Source organism: Phyllopteryx taeniolatus, chromosome 7, assembly GCF_024500385.1.
Source record: "Phyllopteryx taeniolatus isolate TA_2022b chromosome 7, UOR_Ptae_1.2, whole genome shotgun sequence".
Classification (NCBI taxonomy): domain Eukaryota; kingdom Metazoa; phylum Chordata; class Actinopteri; order Syngnathiformes; family Syngnathidae; genus Phyllopteryx; species Phyllopteryx taeniolatus.
In genome coordinates, this window is record NC_084508.1 from 3441933 (window position 1) to 3452124 (window position 10192).

General features: G+C 46.3%; 1 long non-coding RNA gene across 5 annotated transcripts; it reads left to right on the plus strand.

The window, feature by feature from the left end:
* Positions 1 to 1467: 1467 nt before the first annotated feature.
* On the plus strand, positions 1468 to 9893 carry LOC133481218 (uncharacterized). 5 transcript variants are annotated; one of them, XR_009789476.1, is made up of 6 exons: positions 1468 to 2956; positions 3277 to 3469; positions 4407 to 4520; positions 4769 to 5703; positions 8323 to 8390; positions 9554 to 9893. It is a non-coding gene; the product is annotated as an uncharacterized LOC133481218 (long non-coding RNA). The 5 variants fall into 5 exon arrangements; XR_009789475.1 differs by having other exon boundaries at positions 3294 to 3469; XR_009789479.1 differs by having other exon boundaries at positions 3350 to 3469.
* The last annotated feature ends 299 nt before the right edge of the window (positions 9894 to 10192 follow it).

Here is a 10192-nt window from a genome sequence, read left to right on the forward strand (position 1 = left end):
GATAAAAAAAAATAAAAAATAAAAAAATGGAGAAAGTTCCTTTTATTTATGGCGAGCGGCTGTTTGGGACTGAGGCTATCAAAGCGCACCGCCGCTATTTATCCCGGCAAAAAGGATTGGTCCGACACAGGGCTGAGGGCGCAAAGGGAGCGAGGAAGCTAAGAGAGGAAAAGGAGGGTGGAAATTGGCAGAAACACAAGGTCAAACTGTTTATCTTTTATTCATTCCCTTGTGGCTCCTTCTCCTTCGGCAAGTGTCCTCTCGCCGCTCACCTGGAGAGCTTCCGGAAGCTTCTCATGTCAACAAAGGACTCCGACGAGAGGAGTCAGTCACTCTCGCGAGGAAGTAAAGTTGAACCTGCGATGAACAACAAAACCTTTGCTGTGAATTGGACCCCAGGCCAAACTGTCTTTTGTTAACTCCTCGCTTCCTGATCATCACTCGCTTTCGTAGTCTACGTCATCAGTTCCTGGCCTACATACACTCTTACTGGTCTATATTATCATTTCCTAGTCATCGCGTCCTGGTCTAGGTCATCATTTTGAGGTCTAAGTCATCACTTCCTGGTCTACGTCATCATTTTGAGGTCTACGTCATCACTTCCTGGTCATCGAATCATTGTTTCTTTGTCAACATTACAACTTGCTGATTTGCGGCCTCAATTCCTGGGCGTCACTTCCTGGTGAATGTCATAACTTCCTGTTGTGTCATCACTTCCTCGTCTCCAATATCAAATCCTCGTCTACTTAATCGCTTCCTGGTCATTACGTCCTGGTCTATGGGATAATTTCCTGGTCTGTTATCAATTCTTGGTCATGACTTCCTGGTCTAAATCATCACATCCTTGTCATCACTTCCCCCGTCTAAAGTGTCACTTTATGTTGTACTTCATCACTGTCTGGTCATCACGTGCTGGTCTATGGTCTATGCCGCAATTTCCTGGTCCTGCTATTAATTCCTGGTCATCAAATCTTGGTCATGACTTTGTGATCTCGGTCATCACTTCCTATCCCATGTTTTCTCTCTCTAATCCCATTTTGGTCAAAATCATGACTTCCTGGTCATCACATCTTGGTCTAGATCATCACTTCCTGGTGATCACATCTGGCTCCAAGATCCAAGATTTGCTTCGTCCCGGTCATTGTTTCCTGGCCTACGTCGTCACGTTCTGCCCATCACTTCCTGATCTAGGTCACCATCTTTGTCTAGATGATCATTTCCTTGTTATTCTCACTTCATCTGTGCCACCACTTCCTGGTCTCGATCAGAAGTGGGGAAAAGGTTCTTGAAGGTCTCTTTGAAGCTTAGCGCGGTTTAGAAGGTGACGGCGGGTGGGATGATGAACGATCCATTACCATCTATTTCAGTGCCATAAATCCAAGTGGGAATGCAGACATCAAAGCCTGGCTGCTCCCTTAGAGGAATTCCCCTCATACTTGGACATGCAAATGAGCCCGGTCTCCTCCGCTCAGGCCCCTCCCCCCTCCACTACACACCTGATTGAGGCGTTCACGGCCATTGCCAGCGTGGGAATTACACAGCGAGGGACGTCATCCAATTGGACCGACGTCTCCCTGAGCAATTTGCCTTGGCTTCGCTCGCTGGCGTCGTCGCCGGCCATCGTGGCGCCGCCTGCTTTTGTATCCGCCGGGATTCCTGGCTGGACCAGCCGGCAACATGGCGGCTGAGCTCGGAGGGAAAGAAGGGATTTGAGCTCGAGGGGAAGAATGGAGGCGAGATGAGTGTGTCGGTGTTTGCACTTGTTGTTACTTGTTCTCTTCCTGTTCCTGATCCTATTGCGACGAGACAATGAACGCTCGCAGCCAAAACAAGTTTGCATCTCCCCGACACAAAGCAACGTGTTTATACATATGATAATCTACCACTACGACAACTATGCTAATTAATTTGCGTGCATGCGTGTGTGTGTGTGTCCTTTGCCTGCCTTAGAAAAACAACGTACAGAAATGTGTACAGTCCAACTTAATTCAATCTGTTTGTTTATTGTGGTGGGAGAACAAGCTCGTCATTTTAGTTAGCCAACCAGAGCGAAGATAATAACAACAGCAATACTTGAAATGAATTGAAATGCTATTCATCCGTTCTGGCTGCCCCCCCCCCCCCCAAAAAAAAACTACTTTTCTCCTTACGTCTTTAAATTAGAAAAACAGCATGTTATTGTAAAACACATATACGGTAAAAACGCAAAAAAAAAACAAAGGTGAATGTAAGGAAATACACTGGCTTTATGAAGCGTCATGAAGCCATAAATCACTTACACACGCAGTCGTACAGTATTCAATCATTTATTCGCTTTTAAAGGGGCGTGGCCTAGTGAGATATGTCAGGACTCCAGCTCCGATTGGTTTGTTGCCCCGTTCAGCGCCGTGTTAGCATCTGCTCCGTGCTCCTTGCGAGTGTTTTCATTTTGTATGTTGCGTGTTTGGTTGCTCGTACCGTTCCGAAAACGTCCGAAAGTGAAAGCGCATCGGTGACTTGTCTTGAGCGGAGGTGTATCTGATTCGTACTCATAAGTCCAATTTTGGCTCGCAACATAGAGCAACTGAACAACTCAGCTTGCAGTAAGCAACTTACCTGTTTCCAATTAATCTGTTCACCTGTGGAATGTTCCAAACAAGTGTTTTTTGAGCATTACTCAAATTTCCCAGTGAAAAAAACATTTATCAGTTTGAACATTGAATATCGTGTCTTTGCAGTGTATTCAGTTGAATATACTGTTGGTTGAATTGGATTTGCAAATCATCGTGTTCTGTTTTAATTGATATTTTACAAAACATTGGAATTGAGGTTTGTAGATGGCTGCCAAAAGACACTTCCTGTGGTCATCCCTTCTTGGTCTACAGCATCACTCCCTGGAATACATGATCAGGTCCGATTCCAAGTCATTGCTTCCTGGTCTCGATCATCACTTCTTGGTCTACGTCATCACTTCCTGGTATATGTTCTTACTTCCCGGTCATCGCTTCCTTCTCTACATTACTTCCTGGTCATCTCTTCCTGGTCCACCTCATCACTTCCTGGTCTATGTCATCATATCCTGGTCCATGTAATCTGTTCCTGGCATCAATTCATCACCACTTCCTGTCTATGTCGTCACTTCCTGATCCACGTCATCGCCTCTTGCTCTATGTTCGCTTACTTGTAAGCACTTCCTGATCTATGTCTTTACTTTATGGTGATCACTTCCTGGTTTAAATCATATTTTTATTGTCTTTCCTTCCTTCCTGGTCTATGTCATCACTACCTTTTCATCAGTTCCTGGTCTTCCACAGGAGCGAAAGACGGTGCTTGGACATCTCATGGAAGCCATTTTGATTTGCTTTGACAGTCGACCGTCACAAGCCTGGGATAAGATGGCAAGCCAAAGACTTCTTTTTGCTCTCCCTTTGATGATTGGCGAAGCGAAATCACACGAGGCCATCATATTTTATGCTTCTGTAATGCACTGGTACGTAGACTCTCTTTTGGTGGGGCCGGCCGACGGGCTGCCCCGGGAACACTCCCAATTGTAATCCTATTCCCGTGTTTATCAAAAGGAAGGCAGTCAGCGAGAGGGGGAGAAAAAGAAAGAAAGAGAGTGAGCGAGTGAGCGAGCGAGAGAGGGAAGGCATTGAGCTGACAGCTTGATTGTGATGCTCCTGTCTGATAACTCGGCTAACCTTATCCATCTATTTCACCTCAACCTTGCAGCCGTGTCCCCCCCCCCAGCCCACTTTTCCCACCTGCGTGACACACACACACTCCCAGTCTCACACATACACACACAAATAATCAGCGCACACCTCTGACCCCTTTATCGAGTGTCGGTGTTAATCCTCATCTCGCCGCTCAATGCGGAGCACAATCACACACACACTCGCAGGACCCGCAGGACTCGCAGTTAGCGCTGCGCTTAAGTAGCCCACGGTGAGGAAGTCCGTGTGATAAAGGTGCCACAAAGGGTCAGTAGACGGCCGCCTCGGAGCATGGGTAGGGGACGTGGCGCAGGGGGGGGTGGGGGGCGTTGGGGTTGAAGCTGAAGGATGGGGGCGGGAGACGTGTGGCCTTGAGACGGGACAAAAAAGCAGGGTGGCGAGGACGGGCAGAGAGCAACACAGCGCCGGATAAAAGGAGCGAACGCAGGCGGGCCATAGGTGAGGCTAACGTACGCGCTAGCTCGTCGTGTGTCGGGAGGATTACATTAAAAAAAAAAAGACATTCCCATTCAACTCAATCAGTTTGGGCCAGATTAGCTTTAAGCTGCAGATTCAGGTTCCCCCCCCCCCCAAAGACTTCCACCAATAATAATGTGTTAGTGTACATGATTATGCAGAAAACACTACTGCTACTACTACTCGTAGCATGTTTGTGGAAATTCTGATCTATTTGTACTTTTTGTGTTACAGTTAGCACGACCACGGAACTGACTGACCAATGTCTTCATGAAGACTGAGTCACATGACCGACAGGTCGGGAAAGAGCAGAAATGGAATCCCGTTTGGTGACCGCTTGTCAGTCAAGTAAGTTTTGTTCAGCGGACGTTTTTTGTTGTTGTTGTTTTGGGGAGGGGGTCAGGGGGACACACACACACACACACACACGAGTCAGTCATCCCGCTTTCCCGCACGCCGACACTTGTTTGGCTCTGGGAACCTTTTGCGGGAACTATCTCCAACACGCCGTCTCTCCAGGCCACGATGTCAGCCGTCATTTATCTCTGACACTGAAGCTGTCTGGTGTGTGTGTGTGTGTGTGTGTGTGTCCCAAGGACGAGCCTCCCAGCTTGAAGACGGATGTTTTCCCAACATTGAGGACACGTGCGCGCCCCCCTTTGATGGATGGTCTGACTGTCTGTGGCGGGATGTTAACATAAAACCCGCATTTAAATATGTTACTTATCAACACTTTGCAGTTCATCAACTGGGAGAACTTGATTTATTTGCTCCTTTATCAGCGTGGAGTAATTAGACGTTAATAGCAAAACATTTGCAGGCCGGCGTGTGATTGATGGACCGGTTTGGTGCACCTCTCTTTGCTTTCAGGACTGTTGAGTTGGAATTAAACACAGGAAAAAGACTCATCCATGTTAGCTTAGCGGCTAGTGTAATATTTTACATCATTGCGACAAAGTCAGGGCACATAGAAACAAACAAGCATTCGCGCACACATTCACACCTAAGGGCAATTTAGAGTTCCCAATCAACCTAGCATGCATGTTTTTGGGATGTGGGAGGAAACCGGAGTGCCCGGAGAAAACCCACCCAGGCACGGCGAGAACATGCAAACTCCACACAGGCGGGGCTTAGATTTGAACCCCGGTCCTCAGAACTGCGAGCCGGATGTGCTAAGCAGTCGCCCCCACCGTGTTCAATTCAATTTGAATTATTATTTTACAACAGTGCACAGCGGGACGAACAGCCAATCAGACTGTTGTGACAGGAGGCGTTACCGAAAAGTCTGTTGATTGTCTTCACGTGTCCACCGCGCACACGGAGGCTCGCAGACTATTCTAGTTTCTTGGCTGTATTATTTAATTCCGGTTAGCAACAAAAGTTAAAAAGGAGGAATTGGACAGCTTTCTACCTCAAATCAAGGGTAAAGATAATAATAATGTATAACAGTGGAGTGTGTCCTATACAGCCGCTCAGCTGAGCTTTGAACACCACTGCATACATCACGTCACCGTTCTCACCGGGTCGTCAGGTAAGTTGATCACCTTTCTTATAAAACCCCAATTCCAATGAATTTGGGACGTGTGTTGAACATAAGTCAATATAGAATACAATGATTTACAAAACATGTTCAACCTATATTTAATTGAATACACGACAAAGACATTTAATGTTCATACGGATCAACTTTATTGTTTTTAGCAAATAATCATTAACTTCATATTTTATGGCTGCAATACGTTCCAAAAAAGCTAGGACAGGTGGCAAAAAAGACTGAAAAAGTTGACAAATGCTCATCAAACACCTGTTTGGAACATCCCACAGGTGAACAGGCGAATTGGGAACAGGTGGGTGCCGTGATTGGGTAGAAAAGGGGCTTCATTCACAAGCAAAGCTCAAAAGCTAGCATCTGTGATGGTATGGGGCTGTGTTAGTGCCAATGGCATGGGTAACTAACACATCTGCGAAGGCACCATTAACGCTGAAAGGTACATATGGGATTTGGCGAAACATATGCTGCCATCCAAGCGACGTCTTTTTCATGGGCGCCCCTGCTTATTTCAGCAAGACAATGCCAAACCACATTCTGCACGTTACAACAGAGTGGCTTTGTAGTAAAAGAGTGCGGGTACTAGACTGGCCTGCCTGCAGTCTAGACCTGTCTCCCATTGAAAATGTGTGGCGCATTACGAAGCGTAAAATACGACAACGGAGACCCCGGACTGTTGAACAGCTGAAGCTGTACATCGAGCAAGAATGGGAAAGAATTCCACCTACAAAGCTTCAATAATTAGTGTCCTCAGTTTCCAAACGTTTATTGAATGTTGTTAAAAGAAAAGGTGATGTAACACAGTGGTAAACATGACCCTGCCCCAGCTTTTTTGGAACGTGTTGCACCCATAAAATTTTAAAATTATTGACTGAAAACAATAAAGTTTATCAGTTCGAACATTAAATATCTTGTCTTTGTAGTGTATTCGTTTAAATATAGGTTGAACATGATTTGCAAATCATTGTATTCTGTTTTGATTTATGTTTAACACAACGTCCCAACTTCATTGGAATTGGGGTTGTATTTTTAATTGATTGTACATTCTAAAAAATACAACATCCAACTTCCTGGAGAGACACGAGGCAGCGGGGGGGGGGCGGGGATTGACATGAGGCTACATTCAAATATTGCTAGCAGTCGGAAACTTTCCTATTGACCCTTTTATGCAGACATTGGTCAGCTCACCTGTCAATCATTTCGTGCAGCAATAGAATAGAAGCTATTGAACATGTCTCGTTAACAATGGGAGGCCTTCCTGTGGGATACATTGAGCAGTACAACCCACACGCTCATGAATATTTGATGACGCTCAGGCGCGGTTGTTTTGTGACAGCGCCGTCCACACGGACCAATCAAGCGAGTTCAAGTGGATGTGGCGCACTTCCAATGCGGCGTCTGTCTTTTGTGGCGACGAACAATGGCGGCCGTAGCTCGGGGGGGGGGGGGGGGACAATGTTTCCGACACTTCCCCATCCCCTCGAGGACCGGAGCCTGCGTCAGTCAGGGTGGTCCCTACGCGGGATCCCGGGGTCAAGGGTCACGCCAGTCAGACAAGAAACAACAGAGGGGAAAGTGTTGAGCAATTGTGAGGGAAAATGTTCAAGCCTGTGTCGTGTCACCTTTATCTCAAAGAGAAAAGAAGGAAAGGGAAATTTGTGCACAGTGCTGCTTGTCAACAGCGAAGGCAATGGGAAGAACCATTTTGTTGAGGATCTGGATAAAGGGGCGAATCTAGGAATTAGCCTGCTATGTAACAAACATCCGGAACCAGAAAAGTATGAACAAACACGCAAAAATGTCACTCCATTTTGTTTTATCCCCCCTTTCCTCAGAATAAAAACATTTCCCTTCGGACAGTCCGCTACCGTGCCTCGTTGTTGGCCGTGAGTGCACGCACGACACAGAAAGAAGAGTGGGGGAGAGTCCAACGGGACAGCCAGCGTATGGACTGGTGCTTTAGAGCGCCTCGTTGTCGCGGCATGGAAAACACCCACAACGAACCGGTGGGATATATTCCACCCACCGGAACCTTTAAGCGGCTCAAACATGCAGTTACGTGTCGGCGTAAGACAGATGCTAGATGAAGTAGCGTGGTCGTACAAGTGGTATTTGATTGACAGTTGAGCGGGGGCGGGGGGCGTGGTTACAAAAACTAAGCGCCGCCATACCATACCATACCATACCATACCATACCACACCCCCGAATCAACAATGGTACGGTCCCCTCGCCCGAGCCAGTGGTGCCTGTGAAAATAAAAGCAGAGGAGGAGGGGAAGGAGAGAAAAAAAAAAAGAAGACAAGTTTGAGGAGAAAGAAGCCGCAGAAGGCACGGGAGAAAATATTTACTCGGGGAATTAGTTCGGGATCATTGTGCGTGTGCGTGCGCACGGCGGGCTCCATTTCAAGGCCCGAGTGGCTCAAGTGGAGCTCCCTCCAGGGCAGGCCTAATTATCACAGGGCGAAGGCCATTAAAATGCTTAACTAACCTCGTTTCTCCAGAAAGGCACACAGATTAGCGGCAGCCTGCAGCAAAGCGTGGGGAATAACCCCGCTTGCCTAATACCCTCTTTGATTCTCTCTCTCGCTCTCTCTCGGGAGTGAACATGTCAAGCCAGCAGCTTCCGGAAGCATCGCGCAAGCAGGACGCCCGCCGGACAGTACATTAGGTACAGCTGCGCAATGACGTCCAATAGACGTTTTCATTATCAGATTGGGCGAGGGGCATGTGGCAAGCCAACAGCTTTTGATTGGACTTCCACATTAGAGGGCAAGGCATGCGATAACGGAGTTGAGTTCCATTTTTCGTAAATGAGCCAAAATTTCGGAAAATGTTTTTACTCTGTCATGATAAGCAATTATGTGTTGAATTTTTTCATTTAAAAAAAAAAAAAGAATGTAATCTATTATGGAAGATGGTTGTGACGAGTGATTCACCAAGATGAAAATTCTTGGCCGAAACCGAAAATGAGGAACCAGATGTCGAAAACTGGAAACCGAAACACCAAAATAAACGACTAAGTCAATAATTCGTAAAATTGCATTTACGGCTACGACTGCACAGCTGCCAACCTGTAGAAATTCGCTTCAAGAAGAATTTGTCTGTATTTCCATATTTTTAAAATGATATCAAGAACATTACCATAGGACAGTTATTGCAGTATATTGTGTAACGGGATAAAAAATAACCACGTTCAATTGTACAAGATAATAATTTCTCTGTCATTGTTATTAAATTCTAGAGTTATATTTTCTCTCTTAGACACTTATTAATTTGCCTGCTATTTTACCCGTCAAAGTCGGTTACGCGTCGCTAAAGTGCAATTCCAGCCAGACCGATGTGTTTCCAAAAGTTTACTGCATCACCCGATCGCTTATTTCGGTGTCCTACGACTCCGTGTCACGATAGCTTAGCAATTAGCATCGCTTCTTTGTCTTTTTCTTAATTATTCTTCGTCCGCCGGTGCTCGTCAGCAGCGATTAGCGACTCATGCTGCGTTGACACCGAAGCGAACGTTCGCCTCCGCGGCTCGGCGTCGTTTTTAGACGCGTTAGCCGGCGCTCGTCGGTCGCTGGGGCGGCTCCAAACAGTGTGCGACAAGAATTCCCCGATATGAACAGTGGAAAGCAGGGAGCTTCGATGTGGACGCGCCGCACACGACCGCACTTATTGCGGTCATAACAACATTCAATTTCGGTAACAAAAGTCTTTTGGACCGAAACCGAAAATAGTGTCCGAAAATCCGATGCGTCACTATTTGTGACATCACAAAAATAGCCGAATGACACTCTTCTTTTGCACTTCTCTGCACTCGTTCTGTTCAACTTTTAGCGTGTTTGCGTGGCCGCCTTGATGTGTCGCAGCCTGGGTGATGGAGCGTCGTCTTCCTCCGCTGACTTGTGACGCAGCAAACGCAAGATGGACGATCGTTCGCTGATGAAAAGGACTTGTTTGTTCATTCACGCACGATGGATGAATTGCACCAGATAAAATATCTTCCGCCGAACGATTGTTTCACGCCGCCGTCCCGACCGGAAGTCGTGGAGGATTTCAAATAGATGACAAATGTCGAGGTCCCAGAGTCGTTTATCAAAACGGGTGTATTGACACAGATAAACGAAAATGAAAAATAAATCAATAAATGTCTGAGCCACAATTGACTGACAACCAATTTTTTGTCTGCACGTTTCATTTTCTCTTCCCCCCCCATTTATTTCTTTAGTGCGCATTAATGAACTCTATAGACAAAAACAAATATATATAGAAATATGCCGGCGTTATCTTGATACTCATTTTCATTGGTAGTCCCCAGTAAGTAACGATGAATACAGAGCATGAACTCTTTTGACTCTTTTGAGAGGCTCACCAGCCTCCGTGGCTCGCGGTTTCCTAGAGTTACTCGCCACTCAGCATTTTCACTAGCCACAATTTTCTTGTTGGACAATCATATTTCATCTCATTGAAGCCATT